This window comes from Saimiri boliviensis, chromosome 7, assembly GCF_048565385.1.
Source record: "Saimiri boliviensis isolate mSaiBol1 chromosome 7, mSaiBol1.pri, whole genome shotgun sequence".
NCBI classification, from domain to species: Eukaryota; Metazoa; Chordata; class Mammalia; order Primates; family Cebidae; genus Saimiri; species Saimiri boliviensis.
Window position 1 is genome coordinate 8,097,977 of NC_133455.1, and position 15,303 is coordinate 8,113,279.

The 15,303-nt window shown below is 54.1% G+C and overlaps 1 long non-coding RNA gene across 1 annotated transcript in view; it reads left to right on the forward strand.

Annotated features, from left to right (window-relative positions):
- The first annotated feature begins 586 nt into the window (after positions 1–586).
- LOC141585047 (uncharacterized) overlaps positions 587–15,303 on the forward strand; it is a 43,954-nt gene continuing 29,237 nt past the window's right edge. Inside the window, exon 1 of the long non-coding RNA XR_012518316.1 lies at positions 587–894. This is a non-coding gene — a long non-coding RNA (uncharacterized LOC141585047). The remainder of the gene's footprint in view (positions 895–15,303) is intronic.

The window sequence follows — 15,303 nt, forward strand, 5'->3', positions numbered from 1 at the left end:
AGTTAAGTATATACCTTCAGGTACAGCTTGATCCAGGGGCTCAAAACATTCACCAAGATTTACTTTCTCTCTCCATCTGGGCACCCTGCCTGCTATGGTTGTGATTGCTATGGTAGACAAAACAACCACCCACAGACATGTCCATGTCCCAGTCCCAGAGAACCTGTGCATATGTGACCTTACGTGGCAAAAGGGACCCTGCAGATATAATTATGTTACGTATCTTGAGATGGAGAGATCCTTCTGGATTATCATGATGGTGATGTAATCACAAGGTTTCTTATCAGTGAAAGAGAAGCATGAGTCAGAGAGAGGAGCTGTGGCTGCAGAGGCAGAGGCAGGAGTGATGGCCTTGCTGGAAGGGGCCACGAGCCTAGGAGTGCAGGCAGCCTCTAGAAGCTGGAAAAGGCAGAGAATGGGTGCTCCCCTGCAATTTGCAGAGGGAACTGAGCCTCGCCAACATCTCGCTCTTAGTCCAGTGAGGGCCACTGTGGCCTTCTGACCTCTAGAACTGTAGGATAATAAATGCGTGTCGTTTTAACCCACATCTCCCTTGGTTCCCGTCTCGGAGGAGATGGAATGTTTTCTTCCAGGAAACTGGCGCAATTACCTCGCCATCCCTCGGATGGGACCGGCTCGGTGCCCATCTCCAAGCCAGTCACCTGGCTGGCAGTGCTCTGATTGGCCAGGCCTGGGGCACAGGCTCTGCCCTTCGAGAGGGTGGAAGCCACCTGACCACCCTTGACTGCGGGAGTGCTGGCAGGTGGAGGAAACGCAGAGCCAGGCTCCCGGTGAAAGCGAGCGAGGCCGCGCGCGGGGGCTCACGCCTGTGATCTCGACGCTTTAGGAGGCCTATGTGACAGCATTGCTCGAGCCCAGGAGTTCCAGGCTGAGGTGAGCTTTGATTGCACGGCCGCACTCCAGCCTGGGCGACAGAATGGGACCCTGTCTCTTAGGAGAAATTAAGGCCGTGTGCCTCAAAATAGCACCTCCCCTCTACGGGAGGGGAGGGAGAATGCTCGCCTGGGAAGGAGGGAAGAGCACCAGGGGGAACGGGGAGACCTCAGTTTTATTCCGCATTTCTGGTCTCATTCATGGGCTGTGTGACCTTGGGTAGGTGGTGCAACCTCTCTGGCCCTCCATTCCCGCACCTGTAAAATGGGGCTGATAGTCACGGCCTTGCATCTTCCTGGGCTGGGCACATTCTTAAGCGACAGGCTGGCTTGGAATACGCCCCGTTGCTGCACAACCTGCCGGGGCTCCCAGAGGGAGGGCGCGCCGCTCGTGCCTGCCCAGGGTCCGCCCGACCCTCGTTTGTCTTCTCAGTCGTTTTGCTTCATCGGGGGCACTAAATGAATCTTCGTCCTGTGACTGGGACTTCAAAAGCGACGGTGACCTCCTGGGTTAAGCTGCCCGGCTCTGCCGGTGCCGGCTGGGAAAGCGTCGTGGCGCGTTCCGTGTGTGGTCCCTGGACCCCCGGCCCAGGCCGCCTGCTTCTCTGGCTGACCCTGGCCACCGCCATCTCCGTTTGTCAGGGTTTCTGTCGAAGTAGGAGTGCTGGAGCGTCAGCCCGTTTGTCCCGATGGAAGGGGCTTCAGCCAGCTCGCCCTCCAGTGGCTTCCGAGCGGGTGCCCAGGGTCACATGCCACATTTATCAGGACTGACCGGCTGCAAATAGCAGCAAGTCAAATCAGGTGGGTGCAAAGCCCCGTTCCACTGCCTATTAGCTGTGTGACCCTGGGCAAGTTACTCAACCTCTCTGAGCCTTGGTTTCTTAATCTGTAAAATGGCGACGATAGTGTTTATTGCATAGGTTGTTCTGAGGATGGAATACGTTGATAGAAAGTGCTAGAACCCATCTGGCATGTAGGATTGCTCCAGAAATGTCAGATCTTATTAATCAGTGGCCTCTCCTCACAGGGAGGTGGGAGCAGGTACGCGGGTTGTCTGATTGCACTTTGGATAGGAAAGGCCTTCCTGTCATCTCGCCTGCCTCGTCTTCCCACAGTAGTGGGAAAAGGCCGGGCCTGGCCGGCACGTGAGCCCCAGCAGGGGCCTGGCAATGGCCTCGGGCCCTTGGGGGCTGCAGGGGAAGGCCGCCTTGCTGTTGCGTAGCAGCCGGGGAAGGGTTAGCGGCGGCTCACACCCTGGAACTCTGTGGACGCTGGATCTAGAGCGCAGAGTCTGTGAGATGGCCTTGGCTGGGCCGCGCACGGATGACCAGAAAACTCCATTCCCACGCTTCCCGGGAGTGGGCACCATCCTCCCAGCCACCCTCATGCTCACTTCCTCCCACGGGAAAAGGACGTCCAAGTGGCTAGCTGGCGCCCTTCCTTGCCTCCATTTGGCCCTCACCATGACCTTGGAGGCGTTACTGTTCCCATTTTACAGGGGGGAAACTGAGGCCCAGAGAAGCGAAGTCACTTGCCCAAGGGCACACAGCTAGGGAATGGCAAGGCTGAGGCCCATCGTCTGGCTTCCTGTGCGGTCACCGCTGACCTTCAGGTCAGCTAGGAATCCACCTGCTCCCCGCGCAAATGCAGCCCAGGGCTCTGACTTAGACGAGGGCACCAGAAAAATGGGATTTTCCCTCTGCATGGCCCACGTGAGAGGTCAGAGTTGGTAGGGATTTACCGCCAGCTCTCCTGGCAAATTAAACGGCACCTGTGCTCGGGGTGCTGCTGGAGACTGCGGTGAGTTCAAGAGTGTCTGGATGGGCGCTGGTCAGGGAGGGGGCGTTTGAGCAGAGCTCTTGGAGGTGGGTAAGGAGTGGCTTTGAAGAACTGACTGGATTGCTTAGCATGCCTCAGCTGTAGGTAACAGAAAACCCAGCACACTGTGGCGTAGGTGATGAGGCCATTTAACTTAAGTGCAGAGGTCTGAGTTTCCAGGCGTGCCTCAGCAGCTCCGTGATGTTATCAAAGACCAGGGCATTCAGTGCCTATCACGCTGCCATCTTTCTTGCCTCAGGGTCCCAATAAGGCTGCAGCTGCTCTAGACATCAATTCTTTACACGGCAGCCTCTGAAACTGGAAGAAAGGGGCTGGGTGGAAGAGAGGAGGGCTTCTCTGTGTGTTTCTCTTATTTCAGGAAGCGAAATCTTTCCCTGAGTTCCCAGTAGGCTTTCTCTGAGGTCTCCTTGGTCAGAAGCGAGTCACGTGACCACACCTAGGCCAGCCGCTGGCAGAGCACTGCGGAACCATCATCCCGCCCGCTCACCGTGGGGCTGGGCCTGGGACCGCCTCTGTAAAATCAGGGACATGGACAGTGCTGTCGGGCTGTGTCTGCTCATGGACAGGTGCTCAGTGAGCACTTACTGTGTGCCATTCACCCATAGTACTGTCATATTGAAAGAAAGATCAAAATGAAACGTTTTAGAGATCTCTTTGTTTAACTCTCACATTTTACCAAAGGGAAAACTGAGGCCTGGGGTGGCTTGGCGACTTCATAAGTCACCCTGTGGGTTAGTGGCAGAATGTATACCTGTCTGTTCACGGTTGTACCCCAGTCCCTGGAGCAGTGCCCGACACTTAGGAGGACCTCAGTCAGTGGTGGATGAGTGGGTGGGTGTGTGGATGCGTGGGTGGGTGGCTGGATGAGTGGGTGGACGGGTATGTGGATGCATGGGTGGGTGGGTGGATGAGTGGGTGGGTGGATGGGGAGTGTGGATTTGTGGAAGGATGCATGGGTGGGTGGGTGCATGCGCGGGTGGATGGATGGGTGTGTGGATACATGTGTGGGTGGGTGGAGGCATGGGTAGATGGGTGCCTGGATGCATGGGTGGGTGGGTGAGGTGCGCGGATGCGTGGGTGGGTGGATGGGGTGTGTGGACTTGTGGATGGATGCATGGGTGGGTGGGTGCGTGTGTGGGTGGGTGGAAGGGTGTGTGGATACATGTGTGGGTGGGTGGACACGTGCGTAGATGGGTGCCTGGATGCATGGGTGGGTGGGTGAGGTGCGTGGATGCGTGGGTGGGTGCGTGGATGCATGGGTGGGTGGATGGGGTGTGTGGATTTGTGGAATGATGCATGTGTGGGTGGGTGGATGGGTGTGTGGATACGTGTGTGGGTGGGTGGACACGTGGGTAGATGGGTGCCTGGATGCATGGGTGGGTGGGTGGATGCGTGGGTGCGCGGATGCGTGGGTGGGTGGATGGGGTGTGTGGACTTGTGGATGGATGCATGGGTGGGTGGGTGCGTGTGTGGGTGGGTGGATGGGTGTGTGGATACATGTGTGGGTGGGTGGATGCGTGGGTAGATGGGTGCGTGGATGCACGGGTGGGTGGGTGCATGCCTGGGTGGGTGGATAATGTTTTCAAGGGCCTACTAGGTAGAGACAGGGGTCAGAAAGCGTGGTGGTGACCAGGGCGCCGCCGTGCTGGTCTGCCTGTCTGACTTCCATGCCTCCTGCTGCAAACTTAGCTTTTTGTGGATACACCTTCATGGCAGCACACAGAGGAGCTGGTCGCCACCCTCTGTGTGATCTGTTTCTTTAAGCAAAGTCCCATTTCCACTTCTGGGGAGCTCGCAAGGCCTGTCCCGGGTGGCGCTGGGCAAGTTGGGTGTGTGGTATTGAGAGACCCAGGCAGTGGGAAGCCGTGGGCACAGTGCCAGGGAGAGCTGTGCCAGCAGGTGGCAGTGGGGAGGGCTGGGCCGTGGCGTGGGAGACGTTTGGGGTTGTGTTTTCAGTTCCTGCCACCACCCTAAGCTTCCCTCACATCTGGGGGATCCGTGAGAGATGGTGGGGCCCGGAGCTCCTTGCAGAGTCCTAGCCGCCGCGGGTGCTCGTAGGTATCTGTCCAGAGCTTCTCAAAACTGCGCACAGCTCGGCTGAGAATTTGGCTAAAATGCAGGTCTGCTTCGGCGGGAGGGTGGGGCCTGAGACTGCGTTTCCAACACGCTGCCAGCGAATCTGGGGCTGCTGATCCGTGGGAGACCTGAGCCACGCGGGTTTACAGCAATGCTTGCTAAAACTTTTTAATTTTATTGTAGTATTTTAATTTTTTTTTCAGTAAACACTTTGTAATTTATTTAATATTATTTTAATTTTTTGAGACGGAGTCTCACTCTGTCGCCCAGGCTGCAGTGCAGTGTCGTGGTCTCGGCTCACTGCAACCTCCGCCTCCCGGGTTCAAGCGATCCTCCCACCTCAGCCACCCAAGTAGATGCCTGCCACCATGTCCGGCTAATTTTTATATTTTTAGTAGAGACGGGATTTCACCATGTTGGGCAGGCTGGTGTTGAACTCTTGATCTCAGGTGATCTGTCCACCTTGGCCTTCCAAAGTCCCGGGATTACAGGCATAAGCCACTGCTCCCGGCCTGTTTGCAAATATTTTAAAACACAACCCTGGCCGGGCATGGTGGCTCATGCTGGTAATCCCAGAACTTTCAGAAGCTGAGGTGGGTGGATCACGAGGTCAGGAGTTTGAGACCAGCCTGGCCAAGATGGTGAAAACTTGTCTCTACTAAAAATACAAAAATTAGCTGGGTGCAAGGGCAGGTACTTGTAATCCCAGCTACTCGGGAGGCTGGGGCAGGAGAATCACTTGAACCTGGGAAGCGGAGGTTGCAGTGAGCCAAGATGGCGCCACTGCACTCTAGCCTAGGTGACAGAGGGAGACTCAGTCTCAAATACACACACACACACACGCACATACACACACACACACACACACACGTGCGCACACACATACACCTATAACAAAAGCTTCAGGAACTCGCTCCCTGGTTTGTCAAGGGTCCCATGGCACAGTAATCAGGACCTATTTGTTGCAAGTGACAAAGTCAAGTCAAGGGTGTTCAAATCTCATTTCCACCACTTCCTAGCTGTGTGACCCTGGGCAAGTCACTTAACCTCTCTGAGCATTAATTTTGTAATCTCTAAAATGGAGGTCACCTTCTGTGGGCAGCTGGATTTCTTTTCTATTTCCGCAGCAGCCACTGAGGACTCCCCAGGGACCCCGTGCTGCCGGGAGATTGCATTTTCCATGCATGCAATGGAGATTAGTCCTGACTCCTCCGCCCTTGGGCCTTTCGGCCTCCGCTTCTGTGAAGTGGCAGCTGCTGGCCACCGCCCGGGTCCTGAAGCTCCCCACAGGAGTCTGGCTTTCTCCTGGCTTGTCCCTGCTTCTGTTCAGGCCTTTCCCGACTCTCCTGATCATATCTACTTCCTGCCGGGGAGGCCTCGCAACGTGTGCTGGAAACTGCCCGGGGGCAGATCCCGCTCAGGCAGCGGACGCCACCCTGGGAACTCTGGGCGATGCCCGGACTGGCCCCTCTGGGTTTAGCATCTGTACCAGGCCAAGCTCCCCGAAGCTTTGTCCTCTGTGGGAGGCAGAATCCTGAAATGTCACCTAAGGCCCTCTCCCCTGGTGTCCGTGCCTGGGATAATCCCACCCCTTGAGTGAGAGTGTGAGGCGATCGCTGTTCCCTCGATCCGTTACAGCATATGACAAGAAAGGGATGGGGTAGTCGCTCCTGTTGCATGACGTCATGGGAAAGTTGGATCAGCGGAGGAACTCCGCCAGCTTTGAAGAAGCCACGGCTCCTGGGTGGCAAGCAGAGGCCTGAGAGCCGAGAGCCAGCCCTGGGGACAACCAGCCTGAAGGCAGGACTCCCACGCCTCCCGCAGGCTGCCCCCCGACGCCTGCTCTGAGGAAGCAATGCTGGCCAGGAGCAGCGGCTCTCGCCTGTAATCCCAGCATTTTGGGAGGCCAAGGCAGGCTGATCGCTTGAGCCCAGGAGTTCGAGGCCAGCCTGGGCATATAGTGCACTGGCATGGTGGTGCACGCCTGAGATCCCAGCTACTCAGGAGGCTGAGGCAGGAGGATCTCTTGAGCTCAAGAGCTCAAGGCTGCAGTGGGCCAAGGCCACATCTCTGCACTGCAGTCTGAGGGACAGAGGGAGATCTTGTCTCAAAAATGAAAAAGAAAACAGGAATTGCTTCCAAAGAGCCCTGCCTGACACGGCTGCTTGTCACTCACTGACCACCCCTGTCTGCAGGGGAGGGCGGCAAGGGCACTCTTCAGTGAGGCCCATTGTCACACCTGAACACATCAACGGTTGGTGCCAAAGTCTGGCGTCAAAGACGGCTTCTGGCCGGGTAGGGCGGCTCGAGCCTGTAATCCTGGTGCTTTGTGAGGCCGAGGAGGGAGGATAGCTAGAGCCCAGGAGTTCGAGACCAGCCTGGGCAACATAGCAAGACCCCATGTCTATTTCTATTTTTTTAAACAAAATAAACCTAAAAACAGCTTCTCAACTGCTCTGTCCCCAGGATTTCTGGAAAAAAAGTAAAAATTCTCAAGCAAAGCCTAAGATGTGTTCTTGGTGTGATTGGATTGAATACCCAAATCCACACGGAGCGAAGCATACCCAGACCCTGCAGCCAGCTCTGCCCACAGCCTTAGGTGCCCCGAGCCTCGCCAGCCACACAGCCCTTCCTGTTCCTGGAGCCACCTGGTTCCTTCCCACCTCAGGGTTTCCGCACTGGATGCTCCTCCACCTGACCCCACCTCCCTGGGGTCTGCAGAGCTGGCTCTGTGTCCAGTTTTCGGCTGAAGGTCACCTGCTCAGAGATGCCTTCTCTGAGCTTCAGGTAGAGAAGCCCAGCTCCGCATGGCAGCGCGAAGCTTTTTCTGCCATTGCTGTGTTTGATTGCTTTCTCGTTGACAGTCTCTGCTTCCCAGGAGGATGCCAGGCTGGGTGGAGGGAGCTTGTTCCCTCTGGGAACTCAGAGAAGGCCCAGGCGCGTGGGTGGCTGCCTGAAGGAAGGTGACCACGCACTGGGCTGCGTCTCGGATGGAGCGAGGCCCAGGGGCCTCCCCGCGCTGGGAGGAGAAGGGAGGGGACCGGCGGGCGTCACTCGATGGTTTCTGTTCTCAGTCGCCCTTCATGTTCAGAGCTGCATTCGGGGGTTGCTGAGATGTTTCCCCCAGGGAAGTGAAAACAAGAGTCTTTTAAAAGACAGAGCGAGAGCCCGCGCTCAGACTGAATGTCAGTGCTGCCTGGGCTCGGGCCAGTGCCAAGGTCGGTTTGCGTGGCCCCTGCCCCCAGCCCCACACCCAATGTCTCAGTGGAGCGTGGGGAGCAGAGGCCTGGGACCCCCACTCAGAAGCCTCACGGGTAGGGCTCCTGGAGCTCACCCCTTGTTCCCACCTGCAACCCTCACTGGGTCCTCTTGGGGCCTAGAGGACATTTGGGAACTAAGTCCTTGTGTCTGGGATGAGGCTGCCTGGCCCATCTCTCAGCTTTTGCCATATCGCTTTGGGTGAATTCTCAGGCCAGCAACCCAGACATTCCTGAGATAGCCCCCAGTTCTGCTAAACAGCAGTCTGAGCCGGGCAGCCCCTGGTGGTCGGCAGGCATTCCCTCCTCTCTTCTCAAACCGTCTGGATTTTATTTAGAGGGTGAGTCTCCGTGCCCCATGGAAATGATCATGATCTAAGGGAACCCTGTTTCTCGTTGGTCTAGGGTGGGCATGAGACCGAGTTCTAGCCAGCAAAATGTTAGGGAAACTTGGTTGGGGGCAGATTTTAATAGGAGAGAAACAAGAAGCGCCTCTTGCTGCCTCTCTTCCTTCCTGCTTGGCTCATTGGATGAGGGTGAGGGTGTGTTGTCTGGCGCCACAGCAGCCACTTTATGACTTTGAGGGAAAACATGGCAGACCCACGGAGGTTAGGGGAGCAGAAAGCTGGGAAGCTCCTAGGCTCTTGCTGATATTGTGGGCAAGAGCCTAGGAGCTTCCCGGCATTCTGAAAGTGCCCCTCCCAAGGTCTTTTGTTACGTGAGTGTCTTATTCAGGCTGCTGTTACTCCAGGAGCCCCCAACCTTTTTGGCACCAGGGACCAGTTCTGTGGAAGACAATTTTCCATGGCCTGTCAGTGAGCAGGATGATTTCAGGATGAAACCTCTGCCTCAGACCACCAGGTATTAGATTCTCATAAGGGGCAGGCAACCTGGGTCCGTCGCGTGCGCAGTTCACAGTAGGGTTTGCATGCCTAGGAGAATCTGACGCCACCACTGGTCTGACAGGAGGCGGATCTCCGGTGGGAACCTCGCTTGGCTGCTGCTCAGCTCCTGCTGTGTGGCCCGGCTCCCAACCGGCCACAGACTGGCACTGGTCTACGGCTGGGGGATTGGTGACCCCTGTGTTATACAATACCATAGACTGGTGGCTTATGAACATCAGAACTTTGTTGCTCAGACCGGATGCAGTGGCTCATGCCTGTAATCCCAGCACTTGGGGAGGTCAAGGTGGGCAAATCACTTGAGCTTGGGAGTTTGAGGCCAGCCTGGGCAACATGGTGAAACTTGGTCTCTACAAACAATACCAAAAAAATTAGCTAGCTGTGGTGGTGCGCACCTGTAGTCCCAGCTACTTGAGGCCGAGGTGGGAGGATTGCTTGGGCTTGGAAGGTCAAGGCTGCAGTGAGCTGTGGTCATGCCACTACACTCCAGCTGGGGCAATAGAGTGAGATCTTGTCTCAGAAAAAAAATTTTTTTTGATCTAGTAGCTGGGATTACAAGCATGTACCACTACACCTGGCTATTTTTTTGGTATTTTTATTAGAGATGGGGTTTCACCACGTTGGCCAGGTTGGCCTTGATCTCCTGACCTCAGGTGATCCACCTGCCTCGGCCTCCAAAAGTGCTGGGATTACAGGCATAAGCCACAGTGGCCAGCCAAAAAAATTTTTGTATTGCTCACAGTGGTGGAGACTGAGAAGTCCAAGATCAAGTTGCTGGCAGATTCGACGTCTGGGGGGGACCCACATCCTGGTTCATAGATAGCCCCTCCTTGCTTTGTTTTCACACGGCAGGAGTGAGGGAACTCTGGGGTCTCTTTCAGAAGGGTGCTATATGAGGTCGTTCTTGTATCACTATAAAGAAATACCTAAGACTGGGTAACATAAAGAAAAGAGGCTTAATTGGCTCATGGTTCGGAGGCTGCACAGGAAGCATGGCGTCGGCATCTGTTCCACTCCTGGGGAGGCCTCAGGAAGCTTCCAATCGGGGCAGAAGGCAAAGGGCGAGCTGGCCCATCACGTGGCCAGTGCGGGAGCGAGCGGGTGGGGTAGGCGCCACACACATTGAAACAATCGGATTGTGAGAATTCACTCAGTCACAAGGACAGCACAAGGGGATGGTGCTAAGCCATTCATGAGGAATCCACCTCCGTGATCCAGTCTCCCCAGCAGGCCCTACCAGGCCCTACCTCTAATATTGTGATTATATTTATTTGATGTTTTTGAGACAGGGTCTTACTCTGTTGCCCAGGCTGGAGTGCAGTGGTGTGATCTCAGCTCATTTCAACCTCCGCCTGTGGTCCTTCTACCTTGGCCTCCCGTGTAGCTGGAACTACAAGCATGTACTATCCTGCCTGGGTAGTTTTTGTGTGTGTGTGTGTGTGTGTGTATTTAGTCGATACAGGGTTTCACTGTGTTGCCCAAGCTGGTCTCAAACTCTTGGACTCAAGTAACCTGCCCACCTTGACCTCCCAAAGTGTTGGGATTCCAGGCATGAACCACTGCGTCCAGCCTAAAGGATTACATTTCAGTATGAGATTTGGGTGGGGAAAAATATCCAAATGAGATCAGGCACTCGTCCCCTTTGTGGGAACCCCACCTTATGACCCAATCATCACCAAATTAGATGGTTCCTAATACTACCCTACTGGGAGTTAGGATCTAATATGGGAATCTGGGAGAGAGACAGACACTCAATCCCTAGCAATGACAGCAGTAAATTTCCTCACGGCTGTCACTCGAAGCCCAAAGCATCCCAGCTCACCCACGGCTTCTGTGTGCGGGCATCTCTTCTCCCTGGACTCTCTTTCCTGCCTCCTCCGCACTTAACTTGCTCATTCTTTTGTTTTCAGATGGAGCCTCACTCTGTCACCCAGGCCAGAGTGCAATGGTGCAACGTGAGCTCACTGCAACCTCTTGGATTCAAGCAATTCTCCTGCCTCAGCCTTCTGAGTAGCTGGGACTGCAGGCACATGCCATCATGCCCGGTTAATCTTGTATTTTTAACAGACATGGGGTTTCACCATGTTGGCTAGGCTGGTCTTGAACTCCTGACCTCAGGTGATCCACCCACCTTGCCCTCCCAAAATGGTGGGATTACAGGCATGAGCCACCATGCCCGGCCAACTAGCTAGTTCTTAAAAAGTCATTTCTTCAGGGGAGCCTGCCCTGATTCCCTCTCCACAAGAACAGGTCACACTTCTCTGCCTCACAGTTTCCTGGCATCTCATGCACTGAGAGGCCCTGTAACCCCACGGTTGATAAATGTCAGTCTCACTCCCGAAACTGGAAATACCACAGGAGCAGCGACTGTACTGCTTTTTTTGCTCCTGGCGCAGTGCCTAGTGCTTCACGGGTCCTCAGGTCCTCAGTAAATATTTGTTGAAAGCATGAATGAGTATTCCGGACCTTAAAGATCTCACAGTCCAAAATCAAAATGCGCTGCTCCAGTACTGGCTGGAATGACTGAAATGATAGAGTCTGACGCCCTCCAGCATGGGGAGAATTCGGAGGGCCTGGAACTCACACACAGCTGGAGGGAAAGTAAAATCACCTCACTACGCGGGAAAACAGTTTGGGAGTTTCTTCAGTTAATCATACACTTCCAAGATGACCCAGTAATCCCACTTCTGGGCATTTACCCAAGAGCAGTGACGGCGTCTGCCCACGCAGAGACTCGTTCACAAATGTTCGTTGCTGCTTTGTTATCACAGCCAAAAACTGGAAATAAACCAACAGCCCCTCCACAGGTGAATGGGTCAGCACATGCGGTTTATCCTTACAATGAAATATTGATGCGCACGGCAACATAAACGATACGGTCTGGCTCTGTCCCCACCCAAATCTCATCTTGAATTGTGGCTTCCATAATTCCCACAGGTTGTGGGAGGGACCTTATGGGGGATGATTGAATCATGGGGGCGTTTCCCCCGTACTGTTCTCGTGGTGGTGAATAAGTCTCACGAGATCTGATGGTTTTATAAGGGGTTTCTCTTTTGCTTGGTTCTCCTTCTGTTTCTTGTCTGCCACCATGTAAGAAATGCCTTTCGCCTTCCGCCATGATTATGAGGCCTCCCTAGCCACGTGCATGGAACTGTGAGTTCATTAAACTTCTTTCTCTTTATAAATTACCCGGTCTCAGGTATGTCTTTATCAGCAGAGGGAAAACGGACTAACAGGATAAACGACTCTCGCAATGCCTACGCTGAATGAGAGAGGAGCCAGGCAAGAACAGAGGACATTTTGGGAGTACAGGGGGTTGGGGACAGAGAATTCAGAGTAGAGGTTCGAGTTCTCACAAAGCCCCGTGAGGTCACGGGATCTGCCCTGGACTGTTCTGGTTTCCTCTCCTACCTCTTGCCGGGTCCTCCATCCACTCCAGCCTGCCTTGCCTCTGCTCTGCTTCCTGGACGCACCTCAGGGCCTCCGCACTGACCGCTCTCTCTGCCTGGGACACTCTTCCACCAGACCCAAACATGGCTCAGATCTCTGCTGCCTTCAAGTCTCCGCCAAGTGTCACCTCTTCCGAGAGGCCTGTCCAAATCTCTTCTCTAGCTAGAAGCGCTCCCAACTGCCCTTTAGTTTCTGTGTTCTTTGCATTTACCATCAGGTGGATGTATGCACACACACCTACCCCCGACACGGACGCGTCTCGGAATAACGATGCTAAATGAAAGAAGCCGGTCAAGGAAAGAGAATCCCCCACTGAGGGACTCCGCTGACAGGAAGTGATGCCATTTACACATCGTTTCATTGTCTCCTCCATTTAATTAATTAATTTAGTTTTTTGAGACTGAGTCTCGCTCTGTCACCCAGGCTAGAGTGCAGTGGCGTGATCTCGGCTCACTGCAACCTCCACCTCTCAGGTTCCGTTGATTCTCCTGCCTCGGCCTCCCAAGTAGTTGGGATTACAGGCGCCCGCCACCAAGCCCAGCTAAGTTTTGTCTTTTCAGTAGAGACGGGGTTTCACCATGTTGGCCAGGCTGGTCTTGCATTCCTGGCCTCATGAGATCCACCTGCCTCTAACCTCCCAACGTGCTGGGAGTACAGGCATGAGCCGTCACACCTGACCTGTCTGCTCCATTTAAAACTGCACTGGCCAAAATAACTGCCACTGGTCACGTGTGGCTATCAGGTGCTTGAAATGTGGCTATCGGGACTGAGGAACTGAATTTTATATCTTCATATCTTTGTTTTAATTAATTTAAATTAAAAATTAAAAGCCGAAGCAGTTTTGCCAGTACAGATGTGAATATTAAAGGAAAATGATTTTTTGATACTCCATTCTTGGAAGACTTTAAGTCTCTGTGGGACAGCTTCAGTAGATTAATGTACCTTTTCAACTGTCAGTTTTATGAAATGAAATGCAGATCAGATATTTCCGATGAGAATTCAGTGTCCACACTGAGATGGGCTCTGGGTTTGGAATACACAGTGGGTTTCAGAATGTTAGGATGAATCAAATGCATGTAAATATTGTGGGGATTAATTTTTTATGTGGAGTGCGTGCTGAAATGATAATATTTTGGATCAATTAGATTACATTAAAATTAATCTCATCTGTTTCTTTTTTCATTTTCTATTTTGATTTATTATTTCGAGACAGAGTCTTGCTCTGTTGCCCAGGTGGGTAGGGCAGCAGCCCAATCAGGGCTCACTGCAGCCTCATCCTCCCAGGCTCACGGGATCCTCCTGTCTCAGCCTCCCAAGTAGCTGGGACTGCAGGTACCAGTGCCACCATGCCTGGCTAATTTTTCTATTTATATGTGTATTTGTATTTTTTTTTGAGTTGGCCTCTCACTCTGTTGCCAGGCTGGAGCGCAGTGGCACAATCTTGGCTCACTGCAACCTCTGCCACCTGGGTTCAAGTGATTCTCCTGCCTCAGCCTCTGGAGTAGGTGGGATTGCAGACCCCTACATGGGGGCATGGATTGCCACCACGCCCAGCTAATTTTTGTATTTTTAGTAGAGATGGGGTTTCACCATGTTGGCCAGGATAGTCTTGATCTCTTGGCCTCGTGATCCACCTGCCTCAGCCTCCCAAAGTGCTGGGATTACGGGCGTGAGCCACCGCGCCCGGCCTCAGCTCCCTTTTTTAGGGTCGGCATCTAGAACCCAGTCTACCGTGTGCCCTGGGAGTCTTGGGTCTTCCCAATGGAAAGGACTGTCCTTAATTTGCTGACCGTGGGCATCTGGCCTCGTTCCCAGGGCACTCCCAGCCTCCGGGCGGAACGGAGCTGCCGGGAGAACACAGGCAGGGTGACTCAGTTCCCGTGTGGGAAACAGGAACTGGGCTGTCTGCTCTGGACCTTGTCATCTCTGCCCCGGAGTGGCTCCTACCAGGTGGCACTGGCCAAGCGCCTCTTTCCCCTGCCCGCCCCAGGGCCGGTTGCTGAACCTCCTCCCTGTTGGCTGAGGAAACGGTTGGCGTCATTTTTGTGCCCGAGGCCTGGGGCCGTGTGAAGTTCAGATTCACTGGAAGGCAATCAGCCTTTGTCCTTGTTCATGAGACACGAATCAATAGCACAGTGATCGAACGGAGACTTGGCTTCCTCTCCAAATGCATCGGAGCAGGAATCGCTCTACCCGAGGTGGAGGCGGGGACAGAAAAGCTGCGACACTGGTTGGATGAGGATTTGTGCAATTGGCTTTTTTGTTTGTTTGTTTTTACCATGCTAAAAATTGTGGTTGGTCATAATATGTACATCACAGGAAATTTACCATTTTAGCCTTTTTTTTTTTTTTTTGAGACGGAGTTTCGCTCTTGTTACCCAGGCTGGAGTGCAATGGCGCGATCTCGGCTCACCGCAACCTCCGCCTCCTGGGCTCAGGCAATTCTCCTGCCTCAGCCTCCTGAGTAGCTGGGATTACAGGCACGTGCCACCATGCCCAGCTAATTTTTTGTATTTTTAGTAGAGACGGGGTTTCACCACGTTGACCAGGATGGTCTCGATCTCTTGACCTCGTGATCCACCCGCCTCGGCCTCCCAAAGTGCTGGGATTACAGGCTTGAGCCACTGCGCCCGGCCTCATTTTAGCCATTTTTAAAGGTACAATTTGGAGGCGTGAAGCACACTCACATTGCTGTGCCACCATCGCCACCATCCATTTCCAGAACTTCTCCATCCTCTCAATTCACTGGCGTTTAAGACCTGGGGGAAGCCGGGGCAGGGGTGGGGCTGACACTGGAGGATCATGGGAGAATCTGGGCATCCCAGCATGGACTGGGTGTCCTCCCTGGCATCTGTCCGGGTGCAAGCCTCCAGGAAAAGCAGGGAC